General features: G+C 38.9%; 1 protein-coding gene across 10 annotated transcripts in view; it reads left to right on the forward strand.

Moving 5' to 3' along the window:
- Positions 1 to 854: 854 nt before the first annotated feature.
- APBA1 (amyloid beta precursor protein binding family A member 1) overlaps positions 855 to 27822 on the forward strand; it is an 87039-nt gene continuing 60071 nt past the window's right edge. For 3 of the 10 annotated variants that reach the window (XM_021549791.3, XM_021549800.3, XM_077790312.1), the window contains exon 1: positions 1202 to 1375. The gene's annotated coding sequence lies outside the window, so the exon portion shown is untranslated. Of the gene's footprint in view, positions 938 to 1201; positions 1376 to 1542; positions 1650 to 1878; positions 2744 to 12580; positions 15438 to 15583; positions 15656 to 16699; positions 17897 to 27822 lie in introns of those variants that run through there. The other 7 variants (XM_077790309.1, XM_021549794.3, XM_021549793.3 and 4 more) reach the window with 7 other exon arrangements.

A 27822-nucleotide genomic window follows, 5' to 3' on the forward strand; every position in this document is an offset into this window, starting at 1 on the left:
ATTCTTTAAAACATATTTTTTCATACTCTCATTTTTCAAGTCTTCATTTGGAGAATACGGTAGCATTTTGGCATTGGGCGTTTAAACATGCGGCTGTGCAATGCAGAGTGACTGAACTACATTGTAACAGGAGAATAGGTGGTGTTACCACGAACCAAAAAGTATCTATCCACCAGAAGGGGGAAAACAGAATTTAAATCCAAACTAACAGCAAGTTATCATAGTAATTAGTTTGAAGCCTTTACACGCAGGTTACTTTTGATAGTTTGCAGTGGGATTTGCCTAAACACTTCACAGATGTTTAACACAATGTGTTCCCTAAAATGATAAATTAACAATAGTGTCAAAATGTGCCAATTTAATTTGCCAATACTACAACTTTTAAGCAGTTGCTAGGTTTTTTAAAGTCCCCTGGCATTTTTTTTTTAATGGTTAGGTATCAATCTGGCTGTGAAAAAGTAACTGTATTTCTTCTGATAGGTAATTTTGTTTAAATACGATAAAAGCAAGACACTATGTGGAGGAGTTTAAGATATTTTCTGCATGTGTGGAGTCGCTGACGCAGTTAACTACAAGAAGGAGCTTGGAGAAGGTATGAGATACTTTACAGCTGGGATATAGATGCACGCTAAGGTCCAACACTTTGTGTTTGTGTATGTGAACACGGGTGTAGTATTTTGGGAAAGAGGCACTGCCAAGCCCTTTCTAGCATAGCAGTAAGCCTCCGTGCAGGCTGCATGCACAATTTGGTGAGGTGTACTGCACCTCGGTCATTGTAGCTTTCCCCCAGGTGAGGAGGACGACCGGGGCCCGCTCGCAGCGGCGATGAGGCTGCGGCGCCTTGGCACACCCACCCTCACACTTCCTCCTTGGCGGGCGGAGCCTCCTCCCTCCTGGGCCACCTAGGGGCCCGTGTCCAGGGAGGTGAGACGGACAGGTCGGTGCTCTGCAGGGCGTCCCTCGCTCCGAGCTGCCCGGGGCCGGCAGCCGGTCCGGAGAGCGCCGGGCGTGTGACCGACGAGGGGCCGGGCCGCGCCGCCCGCACGGCCGCGCTCCGCTGCGCCGGGAGGCCCCGGAGCAGCCCGGCCGAGCCGCGCCGAGCCCCGGCCCCGCCGGGCCGGCGCCGCCCACGCCCGTGGGGCCCGGCTCCTGCCGGGAGGGAGCGGGCGGGCGGGCGGGCGCGCTGACGCGTGAGGGCGGTGCGGCAGGAGGGGCCGGCCCGGGCGGTGCTGGCGGCGGCAGGAGGAGGAGGAGGAGGAAGAAGATGGTGGCCGCGGGAGGAGCGGCTGGCTGCTGGGCTCTCTGCCCTGCGCTGCATCGCCGCCCCCGTCGGAGCCACACTGCCTGCTGAGGAGGCGGCGCGGACCCGCACCAGGTGCGGAGGGGAGCGGGAGGGGGTCCGGCCGGGCCCCCGCCGCGGCGCGGGTGTCGGGGAGGCAGCGGGCCCGCGGGGCGGGTGCCCGACACCGCGGGATGCTGGCCCGGCCCCGCCCGGCGGCTCCTGCCCGCAGCGGGGTGCGGGCGCTGCGGCGGGCTCCGTCCGGCTGCGTGGGCGTGCGATCTCCGAGCCAGCGGGGCAGCTCGGCACCTGCCCCGCGCTGCGGAGAGCGGCGCCAGCGCGGCCATGACTGCCTCCATCCCGGCCACCGGCAAGGCGTTGCGTGCTTCCCTCTGTTTATTTATTCCATTATTTTATTTGGTGGGGGTGGGATGTGGCTAGAATAATGCTGTGTGGAGCCGTGCATACCCCAGTGCACGGGGTTGCTTTTTTTTTTTTTTTTTTTTTTTTTTAAGATTTATTTTTCCCTACGCACACCTTTCCTATGGTGGATAGGAGAAATGGGGGGCGCGGGTGGGAGGGGGCAATGTGGGGATTTCGCATCCGGCGATCGAATGGTCGCCGTCGCAGCAGGACGGTCTCGGCAGCCTCTTGCGTCGGGAGATGCTGCCGGGGTCTGCGGCCGCGTCCCGCTTTGCAGCAGGGAACTCAAGGGGGGCCTGGATCTCCCCGTCCTCCCCGTGGAGCGTGCTCTCCACCCCTGGGCTGGGGGGAAGGTGACATCTGCTACCTTCTCGTTCTGGTTTCAGGAAAAGGAAGGTGTTTTTTTTTTATTTTATTTTATTTTATTTTATTTTTTTTTTCCCCAGGAGAAGCTGTTTGATAACAATGATTGCCTGAATCACAGTCGTGGCCAGTGCAGCCGTATGCATTACATCTCTTTGTAAGGATCAGAGTCAATAGGAGCAGTCTATCAAGACTTGTTTTACTGCTATCATAAATCTCTTAAAGAGAGGTGGGGCTGTGGGTCTAGGGTGGAAAACTATATCTTTTTGCTTTCTCCTGTTGTAGATTTTTTGGGCTGTGGGATTGCAATTTGGTTTAGAGAGTAAATTGCAGATATGGCTGTTTTCATAGCTGCTGAGGAACTGGAAGGTAGAGATATTTGCCTGACTCTGCATACATTAAGAGTGAGCTAATGTGGGTGTAGGGCAGATCAACCACGTAGCATTTTTCTTGTCTTTGACATGCGTCACGTTACACCAGCTGGTAAGAGTACACCCAGATGGCTGCAGTTTTGTGTCTGCTCTGCAGCTGTGGCCCATGGGTCCCAAATAACTTCCAATATTCCAGTCATAGTATTCTAGGTTCTGCTGCATTGCTGTTAAATCTGGACCACCTGCACCTCCCTTTCCAGCCCATATCAGGAACAAGCATGTGATGCCTGCCTATTCTTCCCAAAAGGTGATGGTGACATAGAATGTGTTTATTCTCTGTGTGCTACCAAATCAAAACTGAGGTGCGTGTTTACCTTTGTGTCTAATGCTGTGGGAGGAAGGAGCAGGATAGACTGTCCGGAAATGCTGTTCAGGAGGGAAGGAGAACAGTTACTGTTTAATTCTGTGCATTTGTGTGTGTTTGTGCAGAAAAATTAAGTGTCAGGTGAATGATAAGGCATGATCACAAGAAACTCTGAAAAAGCAGAACATTAGTGTTGTAGTGCACCTTAGATGAGTGTTTTGGATGTTTAATGAGTGAAATGCAAACCTTAGCAGAAGACAGCTTGCCTTCCTTGGAAAATGTGGTCTGAGATTGGTATATCAATGAGCTTTTAGGCCAAACTGATTTCTACAATGTAATGGTGGTTCAAGGTTGGCTGAGTACTGTGATTCATGTAATTCATTGCTCTGAGTTTTGGACATTTCTAGTTGTAGCTTAAAATGATACTTCTATTTTACATTAGTGCATTATCTTCCATTAAAATGGCAAACTTTCTGGTGACTGTGCTGTCTTTTAACAGATGCAAGGCCAGACTATCAAAAGTATTTACAGATTAGCTCTTCAGTTAAAAAAATGCAAGAATGCTGGGAAGGTGATTTGATACATCTAGGTACATAGAAAAGATAGTTTTGGTTTGTTAAGAGGGAGACATGCCAAAGATTTTGAGTAACCATTTGGTTACTTAATTTGAAATCCTTTTCACAATTTTCCTGAGTTGATAATTTAATTCTCAATCCTCTGTTTATGACAAGTTTGCAATTTCATATCTGTTGGGAAAGGAATGCATTCTGTTTTTTTTTTCTTTGTGCTTTCTTTTTTTTTTTTTTTTAAATTTAATAGAATTGCCTTCATGTATTTAAAAAATGAGAGCTAATGCTTTAGAAAAAATTTTGTGATACAGGATGTAGTGGCATCGTGGATGCCAAAAGTGAGAATCTTGGAGTCCGCCATGCATTTTTTATTTCCGGGCAGGGAACGTGGGTGTAGGTTTTTGAAGATATAAAACATCTTAAAAATGTGAAGATTTTGTTTGCTCTGTGGTAATGTAAGTAATCCATAACACTTTGAATAAAGGGAGTACTAATTTTGAGGCTCGAGTTGATCTATCTAAATAGGAACTCTTTGCATATGAGATTTGAATGGATTTTAATTGGACCAGGAGCTGGCTTCTAACTTCTTTGATACCCTTTTAACCCACAGTCATATGCAATCCTTATGTTCTTAAACTCAAAAAGCCTTCAAGATGAGGACTGTCCATCTTTGAAAGGTAGATAACATTTCTTTCTATAAGCAGTGCTTATTAGCACTACAGCCAGCCAAAAATTCGTGAGGGTAAAACAAAATGCTGTTCAGCTGCTTGTTTTGTATTTTTAACAGGCCAGTGTGGCTAGTCATTTGCAGTGGTTTTGTTGCTTGTCTTTAGATTCTGTCAGTGTGTGGTAATGTTTATGGCAAGCAAAAGCAGGAGATAGTAATTATAAGTCCAGAAAAGGTGGTAGGGAAAATAAACACCATGTTGCTACATGTATGTGAATTCAGGGTTAGTAACCAAAACAAATGAACATGCTAAAAAGACAAAAAAAGGAAATATAATATAAAGTTCAGTATTCAAATAGACTAATGAAAATGCAGGAAAAAACAAGCTGAGAGCTAAAACTTTTCACTATCTCATGGCTTAGATACTTCAGATTCAGCATTTTTTCCCCTTGGCACATGAATTGTCTGTTATTGATCATAGCTGCTCTGGATTTACATGAGATTATGAATTAAAAGAACCAGACCTTTTTTCTTAAGATCTAAAAAAAGATTATTAAAAATATAAGAGGTGCTTCAGATAGTTTAATACATGTTGTCCATGGCCAGTGCAGCTTGATTAATTACATCTTAACTTTGAAGAAGATCTTATTGGCATAGGCTTAAGTGAAGCCTTGAGAAATGCATTTTTAAATGTGTTTTTCTGGTTTCCTAGAAGGTAAAGATTCCTTCTTAATGAGAGTTCTAGCAAACAACCCTCTGCTCATTTATTTCCAATAGCTTGCCAGTAAAGCATATTTTGTAGGGATTACAGATTTCTGAGAAACAGAGTGATTGGTTTTTCTTCATAACAATGATTGATTTGGTAAGTCAGCTACTAAGAGCAGTGTGATGGTATTTTTCTGTTTCCACTGCATGCATCAGTGTTCTGCCAAAAATCTTCATGTTTGTTGCTTTACTGCAGGGGCCTAGGGAACCATCTTTATTTGCTGCTTTCACATATGCAGGCATGTGATGATAAGGTCTGTCCTAATTCTGAAGAAATAAATACAAAAGCAGTACAATGGATGCATGACAGCTGCAGATGGCAGATGACTTAGCTGAGAGATACTCCAGAGCCATAAAAATGTGTGTTTTCACAGTAAACCCTTTCTGCTAGAAACCATCCATGTTGACATGAGAGGAGGAATGAAATGCAATTCTGTTTCTAGGGAGTTCTGTTTCTACAGAGATGCTGCTAGGCATGTGGCATCTCACCTGGTCTGTTGTGTCTCCTGTGGCGATTTCTGTCTAATTAAAAATTTCCATCACAAGAAGTTTCCATCACCCATGAGTCTGTGTAAATAGCTGTCTGTGGATAAGCAATGGGGTTTTGAACATCATCAAGACAGCTGAAATAAATGTATTAGAAGTATGTAACACAGTATCTACTTTCCATGAGGTAAAATGTGAGTCTCTATTTTTATAGAGGTTCACGGTGAGCCTCTATTTTTCCTATCACTTAGCAAAAAGAGGCGACGTCCTCCAGTTAAAACCAAAAATTCAGAATGTTTAATTACTATTTTTTTGGGCCATGTACCTTCCTTTTGTGTTTTCCAGCCTGTTCTTGGGCTCTTTGCTCCGTCAGATCTTGTTCATAAGCCAGCAACTGAGAATTACTTGCGTCTTTCTGATGAGCACTTCCATGAATGCTGCTTTTCTTAAGAGGATGACCACCTTGTCACCCATTTGAGAAAAATGTAATTGTAGGGAGTGTGAGACTTCCTTAAAAATCTTTGAGTTAGTAACAACTGAGGAACACTTCCCTGGAATTTAGGCTGAATCCTTTTAATGGTGGTTTATTTCTATCAACAAATTAAACTCCTCTGAACCTTTTCTGTATATCAGGAACATGCCTGCTGAATTTAATTTTCAAACTCTAAACTCAAAAGTTGAACACAGGTCAGAAAAACATGAGAGCAGCAGAGCCATGGAGGCTACAAAATTTTCTCATTTTGGCAAAGATCATTTGAGTGACTACCCTACACTGACTCGCTTTTGCCTTATTTTTTCCATTTTGGGGAGGCATGTCAGGGTGAGAAATGCCTTTCTATATATATATGATTAAGGTGTTCATTCAATATCTAGTATTTATAGGTTTGGTGCCCTATATTTATTGTTTTGGTTAAATATTTTTATTTTGCTGCAAGAATTTTCACTTCTGTGCATAAGACAGTAGCTTTCTGATAATTTTTCTTGTGGTGGTTATTCTGATTTGGATTTTTTTTTAATAAACATGCTTTCTCAAAACTTGGGTGGACAAGAACCTATGGTCTGGGTAAAAGGAAGGTTTTTTTAAGACAGAAGAAGGAAGAAAAAACATAATGGAAGATTTTAAACATACATAACTGTGACTTGGTTCTTCTAATATATGCTTTATTTGTGGATTTAAAAAATATATTCATTCTGTTATGCAAGTTGCAGTTCATGGCAATGGTCTTAGTGTTACCGTGCATTTGTGTAGTGTCTATTCTGATGGGACTTTGTGTTTGAAATCTTGGTGCTTTGGAAGTCTCGAATGTAACTTTAGAGTAAATAAAATTAAATTGGGAAAAACATTTTTAAAAGAAGAGCTGAGACTGAAAAAGTGCTCACCAAAGTCAGGTGGAGAAGCACGGAGTAAAAACTCTTGCTCCAGGTTTTTCCAGGCTAACATCAGCAGAGTGCTTTAACTAACACTTCAAATCCAAAAAATAGGCAAAAGCAGTAGGTTTTTTATATGTTTCTATCCCAGATAAATGTTAGGAGGGTGGGCACTGCCTCCACTGTTGGAAGAGGAGATTGGTACATTTTTGTATGGTTTGTGTGAGGAGCTGAGGGTTTTTTCCTTCTTTTCCCCTAACAGCTTTCTTGCACCAGCTTTTTTATGATCACAGAGTAATTTGAATTTGAAAGGATCCCTGCATGCCATCTGATCTAAGTTCTGCTCAAATAAAGTGACTGAGACAAGGGCTGCACATGCCATGTTTGTAACCAGGGCAGGAAGCTCTGAAGATGGAGTGCTGTACCTCTCATGGGTGTCCAGTACCAGCTCGTGCAGCAGATTTTGCTAGAGTCCTGGTGGGATGTGATATAACTGCTGGACAGAAACGTTCCTCCAGCCTGTCCTCCTCATCCTCTGCTGAACAAGCTGCCCTGCAGAAAGTTGCTTGCTTTGCTTCAGGGCATTTAGGACAGTGGGAGTGTTGGGTTGAAGGCATGTGAGGGTAATGGTGATGTCCTCCTATTGGGTGTTAGTTTTTAAGTACTTCTTACCACTGCCATTCCCCTTAGGAAAGTACTGAAATACAGGTGTATTTGCTGTATTAGCCAATTCAATAACCTGAAACTTATTTTTTTTTGTTGGATTCTTAAGATAGCCATGATGGAGGAAATTATTGCCCAGAAGTTTCAAAAATTATGTTCTTGGTGTGAATTTATTTTGCGGTGGTTTCAAAATTAGAGTACTGTTTTTAAGAAATGGAAGATTTATTAAACAACATTCTTAGTATGTATGTACAATGCAGTCACATTTAATGAGAAAATCTCTCCCCTCTCCCAGTAAGAAGGCTGTAGTGAGCTGACAGAAATTTGTATTAACTAAAAGTCAGTCAGACAAAACCAGCCTTCAGCTTTGTAATTCCATTCTATTTTTAGTGGACATTTTATAAAACCTTTCCCCAAACTTGGTGTATATTTCTAATATTCACAGCTGTTACACCTTTTGTCTCAGAGTGATAAATAAGGATGAACTCAGAGTTCTGCTCTTGCTTAACAGTGATCATTCCTTGCTGATAAATGATTAATGTAATCCATTTATGAGATTGCCACAGCATCATTCAGATTTTGGCATCTTAATTTTATTAAGTAACATTGAGAAAATCCAAAAGTCCTCAGAATCTTCCTTGTGTAGGACCATGCTGCAAAGTGCATGGGAAGGAGACGTTTGAGCTTGATGCCTTCTTGGTGGGGAGATGGGCATTAGCCTGAGGACAAAGCACTGTACTTCTTAATATTGACTCTGCATTACTTCAGCATCCAGGCTTTAGACTTTTAACTACAGCTTCATGATGATTAGTCTGATTGCTTAGCCCTAGTTTAAAGTCATGGCCAAGTCAGGCAGTTATAATGCATTGTACTTTCAGTGTGGCACCCTTTGGCCCACACAGATTCTATTTGCAGTTAAAGTTGAGTGTGGATTTAACACATCTTTACATATCTTGCTATTTCTTTACCTCAGTAAACTGTAAAGACTGAATGTCTTTATTTCAGCCTAGGTCAAGCTGCTTTTAAATGAAAATTTGAAAGCTACACAAAACATTTATATTTTAAAAATAACACAAACTTAATGCTTTGATCAACAATATATCAAACATATTTTGGATTACAAGCAAACTACATTATTAAAAAAACCCTCATATTTCTTGTTAGTTACAAACTTGGTTATTTCTGGATTTGAAGTCAAGATAATCTAGCCTCTTGAACAAGATTTTTGTCTTAAAGAAGGCCAGATGAGTAAGCTGGAAAGAGAAGGGAAGAATATATTGCTTAGGATCTGTGTGCTTGTGTAATTGTTTTCTTAGATATAAAGTATTCTCAGTAATGTATTGGATGACTCTTTGGGTTATATTGGTTATCCAGATGACATGGAGCATCAGCTGATGTCTTCCATTGCTTTGGGTATGACAGTGCCTTTGTCACTGGTGTCCTATTGTTAGTTACCATTGACCAAGGACAACAAAGCATTTCCTAAAGATCTGGTTCCCTACCAGACCACCCTCAGGATAAATTGCCTCCTGATAGCAAATAAGAGCAGTTTAAGCTCAATGTCCACATGGAAATATAGTTGCGTGAAAAGTAAATACTAAAAGCACAATTGCAGCTTGTATACAGTTAACATTCATACAGTAGATTTTTAGAAAAGTAGAAAGGTCCCTACTTCAAAACTGGTTTTGGTGATTCTCTAGGAATTAAAAGTGGAGTGAACAACCTTTTTGTGCATGGAGCAAAACCAGTTTTTGTATGTCACATTTCCAGTGTGTTAATTCATATTTTATTGAAGATACCTTTTCTTCAGCCACTTTACCCATGAAGATAATGACTAGAGGTTCAAATATTTTTTTATTTTTTCCTTCCAGTATGTAACTGTTGAAATCTGGACAGTTCACAACTCAATTTTGATCTTCAATATTAAAGTCTGTGTTATGGTCTTGTAAGTAGTGACATCCACAGGCACTGTAGTGCAAGTTCATATATGTACACTGGGTATGATCTGCATAGCAGAATAGCATGAACAGCAGTAAGGTAAGAGTTCCTTTTTTACATTAAGAAGCAGAACTTCATTTGTATGTGAAAGAAAAGTTTTTAGCTGCTTGCCCAAGAAGCTTGTGTTTTCACACAGCAGTGTGTAAACCAGTAATTTTAGGGACATTGGCCATTTGAAACACTAAAGGTTATGTATACTTTTGTAGGTATTCTACACCAGAAAACCAGAGGGTGAAATTACCATTCACAGGATGGGATAGTCACAGGATCTGACTAACACAGTTTCTTGTGATAGAAGGAGGAAGATATCAGTTAAAAAAATTCCAAAATCAATCTGAAAAATTAGTAATCATATGAACTGTAAAGACTGAAGGATATTACACAAACAGCCCTGCTCTTGTTCTGTTTTTATAATATTCTGTGTCTGTGTTATTGTGCTTAGTGTATCAAAAAATCAGGCACACACCTCCCCCTTAAAGACTAACCTCCTCCAATCATGTGCAAATCCATAGTCACTTTATTTACTCTGCCTATTGAAGACTCCCTCTCTCCAGTGTGTGACAGGAATCCCATGGCTTCATGGCTTTTGCAGTATCTCACACAATTACTACAGTGTAGTAGTGTATAAACCTTGGTCACCTCCTTGTCTGTTTTAACTTTTCAAATGTAGTGAGGTACAGAGCAGTGGGTACCGTCCAGGTAAAACCCCCCCCTTAGGGTAGGTTTCATTGGTCTTCACCTGCCATCTGTGGGCATTCATGCTCAGATGGGAAGACATTGTTGCTAGTGCAAAGCCATCACAGCTTTGAAATATGAGGTTTTGTGCTGTATAGTTACCTATAATTCTTTGCATTTAGTCTGAACAGCCTATAATACTGGTGGGTTATAAGAAGGAGGCTTGTGGTTGCAGAGAAAAGTTGCTCAGTGTGAAGTAGCAGTCTGTTCTGCAACCTCATGGAAAACCCACCTGTTTTCCACTGGTGCCCTGCAATGCAGAGGAGGCCTTGCCCTGTTCTTATGTGTGGTCTGCTTGGACATGTCAGTGGAAAATGTGAGTTCATAGTGGGGAAAATGTCGGAAACAGAGGAGTGTAGTTGATTTTTTTTTTTCTCTAGGAAGACAAATTGGGATGTTGAAAGTGCAGAAAATATCAGTCACCTTTCCTGGCAGTTTCCAGGGAGCTTTAGGCTGGTAACAGAAGCAGATTGTTTAGGAAGAAAAAACCAGACTTGTCTGAGACTTTCAGTTTTGTGTTGTTCATGTGCAGCTGCTTAAACTCCCTGAAGCCTTGCAACCACTGTGACTTTCAAGATTAAGTCCAAATGTTTGCATTATTTTGACTAAAGTTATTCCTTTAATAGGGAAGTGGTTAACAACATAGGTATTCCATGTTGGTGCCTGTCCCTGCTCTTAAAAGTTACATCCTCTTTGGAGGAGAAGAGTGGGGAAGAGATTTGTGTAACTGGAGCATCCATTTGGTCCATTTTGATGACGAAGCATGTTGGTGCATTGTTAGTTGCTGTAACAAGGCAATGCCAAATATGTAACAGGCACTTAGCATACAATGTAAAAAGCGCCTGCTCTTATGCCTGAATTACATCTTCAGGCTTCTCTAATTTCTAATGTCTGCTTATTCTTGTACACTTGTTTGTTAAATTAATCTTTTGATGACACTTAAAGAAGCAATGATGACAGCTGTTTTAAAACAACATTCACGAAGTAAAAACTTTTTTTGAACGAAGAGGACAGAATCTCCCAAAAGATCTCTGAGATGCTTTCATTATCCAAAGAACAAATATTCTGGCTGCAGTCCTGCCTAAAGAGAAGATTACAGACCAACATATTAAGCTTAGGGGTGTAAATCTGGAAGCTGTTTTCTGCTGAGGAGAGACTAAAGCATTAGAAGTCTAGGCTTTTGTTCTGTTCTTCATCAACTGTGATAGGCTTTCTCCACAGGCAGTGGTTTCTGAATTCGGTTGTAGTGGCTCCCAAGTCTGCTCTTGCTAATGGTTATAGCCTAACACAAATGAGCACTGTCACTGGGAACTTGGGAACTGATGACATTTTTTACACTTTCAGTTGTGATGAGGCATTTAAGTGTCAGAAACAAACATGGAGTGAAACAGCAGCAGTTTTGATACACATTTTATGAGATAGCAACGGTACTGTTGGAAATTTTAACCTGAGGACTCAGGGTGGTAGCAGTGCCTTCCATTTTTGTTTCCAGTATTATCTTTATGATCACAAATTCTTCAGTCTCAGACCCACGTACCTCAGTGGAAACTTTCTTCTATTCTAGTTATAATTATATTTTGCCTGTTAATATATGTAGAATGTGAAAATTGAATTCCTCTTAAGGAATAGCATTGTCACCATTCAACTCCATTTGCAGGCACTTGAGAGAAGTGAAACATAATCTCATGTATTTTGCATCTGGAGTGTTTTGTTTACGTGACTAGTTTTGCTGTAGGTACTTTGTATTTTACATGCCTTTGAATTGTTTGTGGTGGAGATGTAGTAATCCTTCTTTTTCTCTTTTCTCCCATCTGTATCTGGTTTGTAAGTAATGTCGTATTTTCGATTTGTTCTTCTTTGTCCTGAGGAGATTAATTCTTCTGGCTCTAAATGTAGCCCTGTTCATGACTTCATAGTACATGAGGTGTTTTTCACAAGAAAAAAAAAACGTAATATATGGATGGATTTTTATATGCAATGGATCAAGGTTAGAAAAAAGCTTTTGCAAAGGATCTGGTGAACCTGTGTTGGAGGTTTGGGGAGAGAATTGCATTTAATCTAAAACCACATTTTTTCAGAAAAAAACACCACCTTTAGCTCTTGAAAATTATTGGACAGTCATAGACAGGATTAGTGGCAGTACATTAGAGCTCAAAAATTGACAGATGCTTGACCATTCTGAACATGGAAACAACTTCGCAGTCTGCAGTTTGGAGCCACTGGCCCAGAGCATCTAAATAAATCTTTGTTATGTAATACTGAAGACTTGGTAGTGGGTGGTGACCATTATGCATAGCTTTGATATATTAGACTCAGGGAAAGTCTTTCCCTTTTCTGTGGTCTTGTGAATTTATGGTCAAAGTAAGAAATTTTTCTCAGTTTAACATTTACCTCTTTTTATTAATACTAAATATATTGCTGGGGTGCTATCTCTGTGTACATGAGTAAGATGGTGTTTGGTTTTCTTCTGCCTTGCTGATTAAGGTGCTTAGTGAATTACAGGAACAGAAGACCTCATTGTGCCTGGCATGGGCAGTTTCTCTTGTTCCTGTCTGCATATCAAGTGCATGGCACTTCTGTAGTGTCTTACCAGCCAATGAAGTTATGCTGTTGTTGCTGCTGTGATTCTACACTGCTTTAGGTGAGGGTCTGGCTAGTTTATTCTATTTGTTAGGAACAAATGCATTCCTGGATTCTTTCTCCATTTTACCTGATAAACCTTACCCTGTCAAGGAAAGAACTAAAGAATTTTTGGGAAGAAATTGGGTAGTTAGTCTACCCTGTAAAATGGCATTTTGTTTCTAAATTAAAAAAGCCTTACTTTTTTCTTCAATTCTTTACATTTGAGGCATGACAGAAGTTCAAGGTTTTTAATGTCTCTTGTGAGGAAGAGGTTTCACTCTGTATATTTTCTTACCTGTTGAAGAGAGGAAACAAGGAGTACAAGAACTGATTTAAAAGTAATTAGAATCTTGATAGCAAATTTCTAGTGTTGAAGCATGTCTTGCTATTGAAGCTCTTTGCTTTAAATGCACTTAAAAACTTCTGAACTCTGCCTAAGTTTTGTGCATTTTACAGCTTAGGTTGCTTGTCTTGTACAAATAACACAAAAATGTTCACAGGGCGGGAATGATGCTTAATAATTTGAGAGGAACAAAATGTTATGTCCCCTTTGTTAATAAAAAGGAATAATTTTACCTTGTAACAATAAAAAGCCCTGGTAGAAACAGTATGAATCAAAGCTATGTATGGTGAGGAGGAATTACCTATGAATGATATGGTGAGATAGAGAAAGAACTAAGAATTGGAAAAAAACATCTCAACATTGATGTCTACCAGACTGTGGAATAATCTCCCAGGGAGTGAATACTCAGTAGTGCATGGGCTTCAACAATACTGTAGGGAGCAATCCTCTGGTTTGAACAGTCTCTTTCAGAGGGATTTTCATGTAGGTTTGCTTTTTACAGTCTAGGATGGATTTATCCTTGAAACTGATTTAAGTCAGTTTGTCACTAGATGTAGTTTTCTGATTTTTTTTTCTATGAGAACAACAATTTGATGATGTGGTGAATTATTTTGAACTCTAGTTTTGTCGTTGAAGCAGCATTCCATGACTCTTTCCCTTGTCAACTTTTTTAGCATGATATTTCAAGTTGGAGTAATCCATAGTAGAGTTTGGAAATGTACCTTATCTGTTTGGGTTTACAAAGGCAGATCAGGTGATTGTAGTGTAATTGCATATGGTTATGCTTTGCAGTGACTTTTTATATTCCTCTGATCGGAATGTTTTTAGCAAGGGTCTCCTGTACCAGTGGATCTATGATATAATTTCGCACATTACTACCACAATTTGTACCACTTGCCTTTCCTCCTTCAAAAATACAGGGGAAGTAAAACCTGTAGAAAAATCAGCTTTCATGTGTAAGGAGCAGATGGATTCACAGTGAGTGGCAAAGGAAGTGTAATCAAATGCTAGGTAAAAAAGAGTTTAGACAAAAATAGTAAAAACTGGGCAAATGCCCTCAATGAAATAACGGCCAACATGAGAAGAGGGTTAGTTAATTTTTTTGAAAGTGGGAAAACAGAGAGGGATGTTTCAGAGTTAAAAGTATTGGAAAAAACTAATTGTAAATGTTGTGAGTAACTGTAATAATAGTGATGAATTAGCAGAAACACAGAAACACTGCTAGGGAATAGGTTTGGAAAATTCTTTATGGGATTTGGTGTTAATGTAGTTTAACAAAAGCTCTTTTAGCTCCTTATTGTTAGATTTTAATTCCAGGGAGAATGTCATTTCTAGCTGAAGTACTTTTGACTGCCACAACTACTTATTGAAAGAAGGTGTTTGTATGCAAACGTTTTTCTGAAAAGGTGAAGTAGATATTTTAGTTGCAATATACCTTGAGCTATTTAAGAACATTTCTCTTTTCTGCCCCATAGAAGGTTCAAGCAGTGCCACTGTTAACCCTGAAGAGTCTTACTGTTGGTTCTCTCCAAATATTTTTCCCATGCTTTTAAAATCTGACATTGTAGAAATATTTGTTAGTAGTAGAAGAACTGGTAACATTATTTCTGTAGATTATTGCTGTAATCATCCTGACGTGTTTTGCATGTTTGCCCGTCACTGTAATACTTTCAGCATACAGAGCAGGCAGTTCTGCCTGTTGCATCACCACAACTTGCAGTAGACCAAAAGACAATAATCTGACATCAAGGCTGTCTCCATTGAGTGAGCGTGCTGAAGTTTTGATTGCACATGGTGTGACTGCAGTTGTATCAAACTGGTGTTGTGGGTTCAGTGCTACTCAGAATTGAGGAAATCACTGTGTGGCATATCACTGAATTAGTCAATTCCTTGGATGTATTTTGGTTGCAAGTATTGAGCAGTCTAAGAGGTTGTACATTTTGTTTCTTCTTCCCTTACCCCTTAGCTTTTCCAAAAAAGAAAGTTTTGAGTCAGAGTTGAAAAACTACCATTTTCAAATAAAGCACCTTTTACAATATGTACACAGCAGTTACTGATTAATTTTATGTTTTTAAGATCTTCCTGCTTTTGAAATGTGTATGAAATCCATTTATTTGACAGCCTTTTATAGATCTTTAAAACTGGAATAACAGTGAAATAGCATGTTAGTAGAAAGTTGTGTGGTTCCCATAGCTGTGTGCCCATGTGGGTAGCTGGCTCTGGTGGGGTGCCCCAAAAAGCCTGCTGCAGCTCTGATTTCTGATGTGAAGCCTGTTCAGCGAAACCGAGAAGTTACCTGGTGTTCTGGTGACCTGCCTGACAGCTGTGGTTTGCAACTGCTCTACTTCTGCTGTGCTGTGTGAGGTGTTTGAAGCACATAGAAAATCTGCCAGGATTCTGAGCTTGGTTCTAAGTTTGATAGTAAGTTGCTGATACTGCTTCTGTATATGTAACCCAGATCATAAATCATTGAGAGAGTGGTGAAATGGTTGGGCAGCTCAAGTGCAGACTTTGTGATTTCAACCAGCATGCTAATAACGTTAGCTTTATTTTTTCAATAAATACAGAACATGTAATTAAACAACTTCTGCCTGATGCCTGGAGCTTATTAAGGGATTTCAAGTCTTCCATGACTTACGGTAAGATTCACTAAAGCTTGTTCAGAGGTTTAGCTTGAATGTATTATTTGAAAAATAGTAGAAATACCTGAAAAATACCTTTTCTTTGTTTTCTTTCTGTGTAAAGCAACAATAAAAAGCAATGGAGGTGATATTGCTGCTTCAGTGTTGAGGGAGTAAGGAGAAAAGTAATGAGTTGGTAATCTCCTCTGTGTAGGAGATGACCTTTTTAATTTAAAGTAGCACTTAGTTTATTTTGATAGTAGTTATTACATTGCATGCTTCTATTTACATTTTCACTAACTTCTTGCTCTTGAATAGCTTGTAGCTTGTAAAGCTCTGTAAAGCCTTTTTCCGAGCTATGAATAGGCTAGCTGAGCATGGCATTGTGGAAGCCCTGGATAACAGCTGAGGCTATGCTTTTGAGCCTCAACATTCAAAATCTCTGAGGTGGAAATTAGTGGGAGTGAAAGGTATTATCAATAGCATATTTTCTGAGCTTAGCTGTATCTTACCTAAATGAGATTTTTTCCTGGGGATCCTAGGATTGCAAATCTTTAGATATTTGAAAAAGTAGGAAATAGAAATATCTAAGAGTCTTAAAGATTTTTTGACTTAGCAGGTCTCACTGATTTGCTTCTAGCAGAACTAGCAAAGTTCCAAATAGTGATTTTTTTGCATGCTCCAGGAATCTAGAAGAAGCAATGTTTTTAATGAGGAGAAAACAATTCAGAGGTATCTGATTTAAATCTCTATAGCTTTGCTCTAATCCTGCCATTAGCACAAAACTGTATTCAATTTTGTGGATTTACTTTTATTTAGAATAAATGGAGGTCCCTCCTTGCTTTGTAATCCATATGCTTTTTACTTATACTGTCAAAGCCTTACTAGGAAACTGAGCTGAGGTGGCACAGGCTCATTGTGCACACCTCAGGAGAACATGCCCATATACTACTTGAAAGAAATTTTGCCATGTAAGTTCCACATTTCTGCCATTTTGGGGTTGTTTTTTTTTTTTTTATGTTTGTTTTATTGCTGTTGTTTTTTATGTTGCTCTCAAAAAAGAAATCTGTATAAATAACTTTATTCCTATCCCTTGTGAGCTGCATGTAGACCATACTCTTGTTGTGTGTGTACTGTCCTAACAGAATGGCTTGGTTGATGTCTGATTTTTTTTGAATTTTTGTTGAGCCAACCAAACAAAACCCACCACAAACAGAACCCCTCCAAAACTGCAGAAGCTTGTAAATTTAGACTCAGAACAGCTGTTTCAAGGCAATTTTTCTGTTAATAAGGTATTTTTTACTGTGAGCAGTTAAATTCTCCTCTAATATGGAGAACATTAGGTTTGCCTCAGGCTTATGAAGCTTGAAGGAATTTAAGAAAAAATTCCTTCTTATCCAGATCATATTTGTGGGAATGAGATACTGAAAAAAATTTCCTGGAACAATAGTCATGCAATAGTTTCCACATAAATGACTGAGGTGTTTTAAATTGCCTGTCTTTTACAATATGGATATATTTTTTAGATTATGCAGAAACTTTAAAAAGCTTTTAATTACTGTTTTGTCTGTTTACTTCTAAGTTTCTACACAATTTAGTCAGTGTTTTTGACATTAATATGGATCATGATACCACACTACCTTGTGCGGAATTCATCAGGGTTTTGTCCACTGCGACAAATTGTATAGGTTAATACACAAGCCAGCAGTGAAATCCTCTTGTGTTCTTTTGGGATGAAAGAGGCGCTATTCAGCCTTATTTTCAGTCTATCTTTTTAGTTTCTCCTGGGATGTAATAGGTGAATGGGAAAATAATCTTTCAGTGAAGTGACAATGCTGCATTTCTGTACTTGAGTTGTACTCTTGTACAATTCCTCCTATGCTTTTATCTTTTGCTTTCTGTCATAGCTTGCCCCTAGTTTATGGTCTTGTCAGAACTCAGAAAATTTCAATATGCAGGTTGCAAAATTTAGAAGAAATAATTTCTGGAGTAAAGCCAATCAGGAACATCATTTGTTAAATAATTGATTACTAAGTAGATGGATTCTGTACACAGGGAACCATATGAACTTTTTGGTAGTGTGATACTTGATAATTTGTATAGAATCTCATAAAATGACCTGCAGTTAAAAATGTTTCAACAGGCAGATGAATTATCTTCCCGTGTATGACCTGTAACCATGTTGCCTGACTCCTCCTTGACCCTGGCATCAGCGCCTGGCAAGAGAAGTTGGGACACCTTCTGATCCCTGCCACACTGGTATAGCCCCAAGTGTTTCAAAATATAAAGCTTTTTCAGTATCTTAAATAATTCAAAGCAGTAGTCTGTCTGGGGTACTCACTTTCACAATACAGTTAGTTCATGTTTGGAGATGAGTGAAACTGAAGTTAAAAAAACATGACACAAGAGTGGCTAGCACAGTGTAGACAGAAAAGCGCTGCTATGGGGAAGAACTTAATGAGAGGATCTAGGAGATTTGTCTGATCCAAAGCCGGGACTGGTGAAATGAAGGGAGGCATTGAGGCTCTGTGTGATGCACTAAATACGGCCACGGGTCTGTGATTCCTTTGCAGGAGAACACTCATAAGAAATTACACAAAGACAAAAAGAGCCTGATTTTTGTAAGATTCATAAAGATTTCATAAGTCTACTGTTCTTATACTGGTCTGTTGCTTTCTTGTCCACTTCCCATATCCTTACTAGGCATCTCCCTAGAAAGCGGGGAAGGTGGTCATGAAGGAGAAGAGAGTGAGGATAGGGTCATGCGGAAGACCTGCTGAGCTGTGGGCCTGGTCATGCCATGTGTGGACTGACCTCACCCTCCACCTTCTGGGGTTGCTTCTGAAGCTTTAAGAAATTCCATTATGTTTTAGACTTTTAAAATAAATTAAGAATTGGCCAGTAGCTAAAAAAGTTAAGTGTGAGAAATAAACAAATGTTTAATCAGTTGAAACTACTGTTTGTGGATTAGCAAAACAGCCTACCTTCCAGCCTCTTTAATCACAGGGTGTTTCTTTCCAGAGTTATGTTATTTATAGGTTATAATCTTACGAGCTTGAATGGCTCTGTTTTCTTTGCGGTAAACAGTAAGTGAAAATCAGGGACAGACTATCTTAAATCTTCAATGAAGATTTAATTATGCCAGCATTTTTGTTTGAGTAATACCAACTTGAATAAAAAATTATGTATACTTCACATATATAATTGAGTCTCCACAAAATTGCTTATGAACAGATAATAATTTTATTGTTTGTGCTTTAGAAGTTCATTCTTGTTTATGGCTTTGGTGATTTGTTTTCACATTTTTCATAGATCTTTAAAGAGTTAATGCTATATGAAGTACAGAATTTCAGTTATGTTTCTAAAAACAGAATTTAAATGTTTTGATGTTAAAAACTATGTATTTATAATTCTTCATAAGCCAAATGTGAGACCATGATTACTTAATTTTGCTTTTTTACTTGCTTTTTTCTTTCTGTCCGAGATTTAAGTTATGATTAATTGAATAAAATATTACTGGAGGAGATTATTAGAATCCTTAGAGGACTGTTTTTAGTTTCAGTACTTGTCATTTTCCAGTTGTAGTCATCTTTCATAAAAAGATCATGCAGCTAATAGTAATATTTTTATTTGCACCAACAATGTTTTTACAAATGAATGAATTCCTCAAGAGAGCAGTTTCAGTTACTTCAGAAGAAATACAGAATTTTGTGATAATCAGATGATTTCTTTTTTTGAACTGTTTTCTTGACATTTTTCAATAAATATTTGAAATAATTTTGAATCTTTGCTATCAATGTCACTACAGTGCAACTGCTGCTGTAGTGGCAAATAATTGAAAATAATGGGTTATAGAAAGGAAAATTCCTCTGTTAGAAACAAGTTTTCAAGACAGTAGATTGATTTAGTGTATAACCTTCTCCCTGTGATAAAATAGAATTTAGGCTGTCAAAATTGATGTATTAGCACATCGTAGTGGAAGGGTTGGCATTTTTGTTTCTGTTTTGTATTTTGTTTTCTGTCTTGGATATTACTGTCTGAATTGGCAGATGATTGACAGACAAAATATTCTTTGTCATGACTGAATCAAGAGATTTCCATTAAAAGCAGATTAAAGATGGTAGAATTAATCTAATTGTAGGGAGTTACTCTACTTCCATTTTTAAAGAATTTTAAAGATAGGGTTTTATTTTATTTTAATGACTTCTACATTTTTAATTTCACTTCCCTGAGGGAGAATTGTTCAAAGGCTGTGATTTATTTGGATGATTGGTTTTTTTTGACATGTTTTAAATTTTTTTTTTTCTGATAAAGGTGAGCTACAAAGGTATCCTCTTACTATGAGTTGAGTCAACTTTTTTTTGGTGATAATTTTTTTTTATTTTAAATGTAATATTTGCTTCACTTTGTAGAAGGTTTCTTGATAAGCCCCTGGTCTAAATTAATTTAAATATTTATTAGTTTGAGTGGCAGTGGGGAGAGTCTGGATGGATTCCATGTTGCACTTCATTTGAGATTCATTATAATTTCAGCTGTAAAATATAGTATGCAAACCACAGAGAGGAATCTCAATGTTGAGGTGGAAATCTGCATCACAGTGGTATTTTCAGGATTTTGACAGTAGTACTGAACATTTTCATCAAAGGTTTGAAAACTAGAGTGAGGAGGTAGTGGTCTTGAAGGGGATCCACAAGGCTATAGGAGGAAAAGAAAACAACTACAGTGTGAGTTCAGAGAGGATGGGAGGTGCCCTTCAGGAGGTGCCAAAGCAAGATGCATTGAACTGTGGGAGGGAGCAGCTGGATAAGTAGCGGGTCTGCCAAAACCTCTGTGGGGATTGCAGCTAATGTGAGATGGGTTGGCTATAAATTATTGTTACTGAAGGGAGGTACTGTACTGAGAGGAGGAATATCACCTTAGGAAAGGTGCAAAGTGCTCAGTGTGGGCTCAGGTGGTGTATCTTGTTTGGTATGCTGTGCTGGAGAGAGCTGGTGAAAGTTTGAAAGAGGGCCGTGGAAGTCTCTCGAGGACAGACTGTGTGAAGAAGGAATCCCCACAATTAAGTGGAAATTGTTTAGCTGAAGAAGGGATGATGTGTACAGAGCACTGAAAATATCTTCAGTGAAGAAATAGACAGCAGGAAGTCTGTTCTGTATTTGGCAGGATTGGGTATAACTAACCAGCTTTTACTGAGATGGTGAAGAGCCAGATGACAGCTTGGGAAAACTGCCAGCAGTAAGAATATCAAAATACTCAAATCTGACTAAGTAGCCATGGATAAATACACATATCAAAAATAAAATAGTTATCACTGATGCCTCAGGGACAGGCACATTGATATGGTTGTGTCAGATTGCATCTCAAGATATGACCCAGTGATTGCTAAGTTTCTGATATGCTGTCAGAGAATTGAAGTTTGATTGGTTTTGCAAACAGGAAGGTAAAATCAATCCACTTGGAACCACCTCCTTCCCTGCCCCCCCCCCCCCCGACTTCTGTTTTCCTTTTTTCTTATTTTTCTATTTTCCTGTTCTCCAGGCAGTATTCTTGCTGGTTAGTTCCAGACCAGTCTGGAAGAAGAGATGACAAAAGTAAAAAAGTTTCATTTTTAATTAAACTGCTGATGAGAAAATGGGAAAATATATTGACTTTCTCCTCTGAGAAGAACACAAACTGAACCTGGCAGTTGCCAAGTTGACCAGGCAGTTGTATGTGTTGGACCAGTAATGTTCATGTAGCTCTGGACCCATAGTAGATTGTGAGGGCCACCTGTGCCCTGAGGGGCATCAAGCACAGCATCACCAGCCAGGCAAGAGAAGGGACTGTCCTGCTCTGCTCTGCCCTAATGGACCAGGCTCCCCAGGGAAGTGATCACAGCATCAAGCCTGATAAGAGTTCTGGAAGCATTTGGGCAATGGTCACAGGCACATGGTGTGACTCTTGGGGTGTCCTGTGTGAGGCCAGGAGTTGTACCCTATGGTTCTGATGGGTCCCTTCTAATTCAGTGTATGATTATATGATTCTGTTTCTTGCCTCATAAGAATTTCTTCAGGTGTTAGAGTTAATTTTGATTTAGTAGTTACAAGATGGTTTAGAAGACAAATAGCCAGACACAGGGTTTTGAGTTTCTTTTGAGTTTTTCTATCTGAGCAATAGAATTGTTTGAATTCATGAAGTAGTAATCCCAAGTGTTCACAGAAAAACTCCTTCATAATACTCATACTTTTATGACCAACTTTATAATTCTTTATCAATTATTTTTCCATTTTTGCAGATTAGATATCATATGTAATCTGTAACACATAAAAGAAGAATCATATAGAAAATACCCATGGCTTTGTCATATACCAGTATTTGAGAAAATACCAATGGCTTTGGAAAGTTGTAACCTCTGACTTGCAATATGTAATTTAGATGTTAAGCTGAAATGTGACATACCCAGCAGATATCTGCAAAGGGGGTCTGTTTACAGTTTGTGGTTTTAAGGGAGAGGTGTAAACACAATGTAATGGCAGCTTGTTTGCTGGTGTTTAAACATGTTAACTTGTATTAATTCTATGTTGAATGCTAGCTGCCTCGCACGTTAGTTAATAATTACAACACATCTGAGCACACTCTACGCAGATAATGTAGGGGGAATGGAAGGAGTATGGATTTCATGCTTTTCAAATAGATGTGAAATCCCAGAAAGCTCAGACTGGCTGATCCTCTCTCTGTCAGAATCTGAAACCTCTGCACTTGCCTATACATGTTAAGTATTTTCACTTGATATGCATCCTGAGTGGTTGATAGTCTGAGAATCTTTGATTTATCATGGCGCATGAACTGGATTAGAACACATTTACACTGTAAGCTGTGACAGTGGATTTTTTCCTGCCACTTCACATTTTTTCCCCTTTGGATACAAGTCCTGTGATGCAATTTAAAAGGAGGGTAGATGTTTGCAAATTAATAAAGTCAAAGCCACAACTCAAGCCTTCAGTAATGAGTTTTGCAGGCTGTTACTGTTGCTCAGTTTTCTTGAGTGTTTATCTCTCACATGAGCTTTGCTCTCTCTTTCTGCTTATTGAATTGTTCTACATTAGGGATAATGTCCAACATAATTCCCAGAGGAAGTGAAGAAATTTGAAGGAGATTGGTTTGCTGCAAAATACTTCCCTATATCTAAGTAATTGAGAATCACAATATAATTTGATTCATGTCACAAATAGCATGCTGGGCCTGAGAGAACAGAAATGGAAATTGTGCAGGGAGAGTGTACTGCAACATGTTGGGTACTAATATAATACACAAATCCATTCTGCTCCGATTCTTACACTGTGCCTTTCTGTAGTATTACAGGGGGTCTGAGTATAAACAAATGACTAATGTAATCAATCTGGCTCAGCATTTCTGTTTGTTGAATTTCCATCCAGAAATGTACCTTGGCACAGCTGGCTGCCTTGTGCAGTGTAATGTTTGTAGGGCATTCAGATGGAACAGTATAGTTAAATTTTTGAAATATTTCAAATTATTATTAAGTTTCTTTTAGACTACAAAAGCAAAACAATAACATGTTAAATAGCATAAAGTGAATGAGTGCTAAAAATAAGCAATCAGGAATTATTCTTGTTCAAGACTTGGGTTGCACAGACTAGTAGAGCCTTCAGTTCTGAATATATGTAGCTATTTCCCTTTGACTAACATGTAGCAGAGTGTATTCTCTGCCCTTGTCCATGAATACGTGTTTACAGCGTTTAAAACTGATGCTTAATTCTTAAGCAGTAAATTCCAAGATGCACTAGTCTAGACGGCATCAGAGGTATTTTAAAATACGCAGAAAATAAGCCAAAATAATGAAATCTATGCAGGTAGGTATTTAATTTCTCTGAGTTGTATCTTTACTATGATCCTGCTCTTATGGGTCCTTACAGGTTTTAATCATTCTTTTGCAAATTCTGTACTTCTCTTGCCTAGTAACCTTTATCTGAAATTTTAATTTTGATCCTTTGGGGTTTTGGGTTCAGTGTGGCATTGGTGCATAAAATATAGAACAGAATGATAAAACATTGCATTCAGAAAAATAGTCCTCAGTATATTTCTGATGTGAGAGCCAAGGAGAAGGAAACAACTTTTGCAGCATTTTTCACAATGCTGTATTTAAGCAGCTTCACGCTGAAAGTATTTCAGACTAAACCCCTGGTATTAAAGTACCTTTTCAGTCTCCATGGGGCACCTGTGAAAAGTGTGTTGTGAAGGTGTATTTAATTGGCTGAAAAACCCCCAATTCATTTTTGCCACTGTGTTTATATTTGTCATGTGTAGAGCTAGATGCCATGCAGCATAAGGTTCATGGCATGTTGGACTCTTGTATCAAAGGAAGGACTATAGGAGCAGATCCCTCCATGTGAACACAGAGATTCATTTGTTTGTAGCGTGGGCTGCAGGGTCCACTTGCATGGTTGATATTGCTGGGGAGTTTGTGGATTGAGGTTATGTTGTTGCTCAGTTGCATTTGAGAAATGTGAAATGGATGGACTTTCCCATACAGCATGGTTGACTGTACACTGCAGTTATGCTACCTTCCAGTAGCAGCTTTTGATCCTTAATAGTTGAAATGTAAGGTGCATTCAGATCTGGGGCTGTCTACCAAGAAAGCAGATGTGTGCATGACAGCCTGTTGTTTGTACCTTGGGTCATGTGCCATCTCTGGGGACAGTATGCAAGTTTTCCTTATGAAATTGCAGTCTGTGTTTCAGGAACAGGTATGCTGCCTGTTATGGTTCCACCAAAGGTCAGTCCCTTGGGGTTACATGTCTAGTTGAGAAGCTGGGATTGATTTCTGTGATTACTGTTTGGATGGAAAGATCTGATCCTTTTTTCCAGGAACAAAGTCTCCTGGAAGCTTTCCTCCCCAGCTGTCTATGGAATAAGAAAATAAGTTACCTAGACCAAATAATGGTAATCACTGGTAAAATTCAAAAAAGTTGAATTTAGCCATTATTTTGAGGCCAGTGTCACTGAGGTAGTAGGGGTTTTTTTTAATCCTTTACATCAAAAACTATGTAGTCTTTTTTAATGAGTTGCAAGATGGCATTGTTAATGCAAAATTTATGTTAGGATGTTTTTCAGCCTTTCCTCTACTGAGTTGAGTGGACTTAATAAAATGCCAGTTTTGAATTCTAACAGAAGAAGGATTTGCCACTTTCAAGGAAAAATTTCAAGCATTTTTTTGGAAGAAAAAAGAACTGGGATATTAAATATTTTATAGCAGATGGGAAAGCCTGGGACCACTCCTGGAGTTCTTGTTGAAGCCCTGCCAGTTTTCCTTGCCAAGATTAGATAAGCAGCATACATGGATTAAAGGTGTCAATCTGTGTTTCGGTCTGTGATCCTTCTCAAAAGAGTCTGGATCTGCCCCGCGATAAGTGGAATAGCTGTACTGTGAAACTACTGGATTGATCTCTGCCATTCAGTGTGCTTCCTGTAATAGGTAGAAATATTTACAAGGAGCATGACCTCTTCCTGATACCCATTTGCTTCAGCAAGACTGCAGCAAATAGAGCTGCCCAAGCAGTTCTAAACTTCAAATTGGGAATTTCTTTACTTTTGCTGAAAAATTTAGCATCAATTTTAAACACAGAACTGCATTACTCAGCATGGCCACCAGTTTTTAATACTTGGAGGACATTATGGGCTTGCACCACAAATAGTAACTCAACTCACTCCCTCTATTTGTGACATCTTACACACATACTGATTTCAATTGCTACCCATATTGATTTAAAGACAATAAATTAATTCTGTTCCTATCTTCCTGCATTTCCCTTAGGGCGTTGAGTATTTAATATATAATTTTATAGTTATATAAATAATCTATAGACATTTATATATACTTAAATCTCTTACATCAACTGCAGTATACCTGATGTAACTGAAAATGAAAAATTCACATCACTTATAATTAACATGCTCAAGAGATGTGTTTAATGTAATTACTGCTGTTATGTACATTTATGTACTAAGTACACACTTCTCAGAAATTCTCCCAGCTTATTATCTTCAGGAGATTTGTTTCAGGATGGCATAGTTTCTGTATTTATAATTTTTTTTTTTGTTTTAAGAATATTGACCTTCTTTTAAGTTTCTTTTCTCCCTGCTAAAAAATAAAATAGATGAAGGAAGAGAGTAACTGTTCCCTATGCTTAAAGAAACTGTATTTCAAAAAAACTGTCTCTTCCTCTTCCCACTGTATTTCATGTTGCCAGTCATGTTGTTTTAGAATTCCTTGGTGATTCAAATAGTCCTTTTCATTTTCAGAATTTACCATAGATAAGCACTGATTAATTTTCATTTCAGTCTAGTAGCCTGGTAAGTTTATGAGTCATGCTCTTTGCACTAAAGGAGAGATTTTTATGTGACTTGCCCACTGTCAGTAAGGAAAGAATTAGATAGAAATCTAGACTTTCTGACTGCTGTCTCTGTTCTTGAATCATATCTTTCTGCCTCATTATGAAAACAATCAAAACTACAAACTTGAAGCAGTGGCACAAACTTTATAATAGAAATCACCTAAGCATTTGCAGCTACTTAATTCTTTGTTACTCTTAATGGAAAAAATTGGATTCTTTCATTGCTCCCTACTTGTTAGTATGTTTTTTACTTAATAGTTTTTTTAATCCATAGTAAATGAGTCAACCTGATTTTGATTTATCTTGGTAGGAGAGCAGTGCACTGCTGGTGTATCAGGTTTGTTTGGTTTAATAATTGTTAGAGGAAAATAGACCCTGTTGGATTGGGCAGTCTGAGGAAGGTGAGGCTGCTGCTGCTTTATGACCCTTGGATTTTTTCCCACAGCCTCATATGTAGTAGAAGAACATCAGAAAAAATTGCTGTGTGAGTAGTGTTCTGTTGCTGCCAAGATTTGACACTCCTGCATTAGAATGGAGACTTCAGACTCAGCTGTTGCAAGCTATTAAGATATTTATTGATTAATGAGCTCTCAGAGAGTAAACAGGTAGAGCAGCAAAGTAGTCTATGCAAAATAATCTATAATTATGCAATCAAGTATACAGGTTACAATTCCATAATGATACAGAGTGCAGATTATGAGGAATCACATATGTGATTACTGCTAAATTACAGTTTTCTAGGTACTGAGGTGTAAATCCATTTCTTGCCTCCAAAGGTGCCATCCTCCTCCCACCCCAAAAACCTAGAAAATTGGGAGAAACAATGTTAAGAACAAAAATCTGGTTAAGAGTCTGGCACGTCATCCAAAAGGGTTTTATCCATCCTCCTTGTGGACTTGAATCCACATGTCAGCATAACTACCATCTAGAGGCATCCACACAGTTACCAGTGGAAGACCCACCTTCCTTTTTCTCCCTTTGATTTGGCATTTTATTCTCTATTTGCTATGTTAGTCTCTTTTTTTTTCTGAGTTAAGACTGAGACTTTCATTGACTTTGTACCTCATAGTCTCTGCCAAAACTTTTCAGAAGAAAACAGCCCCCTCATAATTACCTTTTTGTCATTGGTCCCAGTTTTGCTACATCCATACTCAGATTTCATAATTTATGTTGTTCTGTGGGCAACCTAAGCCTTATGCAGTATTATCAACATGATTGCTTTAGAGTGGGTGGCTTGGCAGTTGAGAATTCATGCATTATTACCATCTTAGAGTGCTTGGATTTGGTTTACATTTTTCAGTTACTGCTGAGAATTCTTCTGTTTCAGATCTCTACCTAGATCCAATTCCTCATGATGAATGGATTCTTAGTGTCTGTCCTGGAGCATGTGCCAGAGCAGCAGGGTACCGTGGTTTTCACAGTTTCATTGTGGGCTCTCATGGGTCCTTTACTAGGGCCTAAGTTAATGTAAGGCAGTGTACACTTCTTACAATTTCCTTCACACACCATCCATTTTTTATTAAAGTCTTTCTGATCAATTTTCTAGAAAATGATGTGGAATCTGTAAATCACTAGCATGCAAGTATAGGACCAAAAAGATTTTTACAGATGTAGATCTAATTGGGTGGTTACTGTGGCTTTTTGGGTTTCTTTTGTTCACCTGCTTGGGTTACAGAGACTTGAGACACATTTCTGTAATGATACATTTGCAGACAGAATCCTGTGTCTGCATCTGTCCGAATAAGAGCTCTTCAGAGCAGGAATTATTGATGTGCTACTCTGAGGTGTACTAGA

The sequence above is a fragment of the Lonchura striata genome, chromosome Z, assembly GCF_046129695.1.
Source record: "Lonchura striata isolate bLonStr1 chromosome Z, bLonStr1.mat, whole genome shotgun sequence".
NCBI lineage: Eukaryota > Metazoa > Chordata > Aves > Passeriformes > Estrildidae > Lonchura > Lonchura striata.